We start from the raw sequence: 840 nt of genomic DNA, 5'->3' as shown, positions 1-840 counted from the left end.
GCACTCAGTGCTCTGGGACAAGGTGGGCATCGGGCACAGAGGGCTCCATGGGCTGGGATCTGATTCTGTGATCCTGTCAAACAGTGGTTTCCACACCGAGGAGCGCCCTTTCCCTGGGTGCCCCAAGCTTTAAGGAGCAGCGCGGGGGGGATAAATCCCTTTGGGAACGCGACTCTTTGGGCGCAGCGCTCCCGCCAGCAACTGACGAGACACAAGATGGCGGCGGGGATGACACGGCGGTCACGTGGCGCGCGGTGCCGCCCGCCCCGCCCGCGGCCGCCGCACGGGACACGGGGCACGGGATACGGGAGACGGGATAGACACGGGACACGGGGCTGGAGCCGCCGGGGGAGCCGCCCGCACGGCGGCCGCACCGACCCGCACCGAGCCGCGGCTCCGCACGGTGAGTGAGCAGCGAGGCAGCGGCCTCAGCCCGAGCGCGGGGCCGGCGGAGCGGCCGGCGCAGGCCCGGGGGTGGCGGCGGGACGGGGTAGCGGGGACAGCGGGGACAGCGGGGACGGGCCGCTCCCGAGGGCAGGACGCGTCCCGGGGGGCTCCGGCCCCGCAGCCCGGCGGCGGCCCCCGCAGCCCCGGGGAGTGCGAAGGCAGCTCTGGCCCCCGCAGCCCCGGCGGCTCCGGCGGCGCTCCGGTCCGCTCGGCGGGGCTGGCGGAGCTTCGGTCCCCGCGGCCCGGGGGGATCTGGGCCCCTCCGCCTCCGGGGGGACTGGGAAACTGCACAGCCCTGGGGGGATCAGGGACCACCAGCCTCGGGGGCTGCAGCCGATCCCAGGGCAGCTCTGGGACCCCCAGCCTGGGGACTGCGGGCGATCCCAGGGGAGC

The 840-nt window shown here is 75.6% G+C and overlaps 1 protein-coding gene across 1 annotated transcript in view; it reads left to right on the top strand.

The window, feature by feature from the left end:
- Window positions 1-301: 301 nt before the first annotated feature.
- Window positions 302-840, top strand: part of SGMS1 (sphingomyelin synthase 1) — an 83,739-nt gene continuing 83,200 nt past the window's right edge. Inside the window, exon 1 of the mRNA XM_027665566.1 lies at window positions 302-403. The gene's annotated coding sequence lies outside the window, so the exon portion shown is untranslated. The remainder of the gene's footprint in view (window positions 404-840) is intronic.

This window comes from Corapipo altera, unplaced genomic scaffold (genome assembly GCF_003945725.1).
Source record: "Corapipo altera isolate COAL_440 unplaced genomic scaffold, ASM394572v1 161, whole genome shotgun sequence".
Classification (NCBI taxonomy): domain Eukaryota; kingdom Metazoa; phylum Chordata; class Aves; order Passeriformes; family Pipridae; genus Corapipo; species Corapipo altera.
Note: the sequence above shows the minus strand (reverse complement) of the source record. Positions and strands in the feature narration are given on the sequence as shown.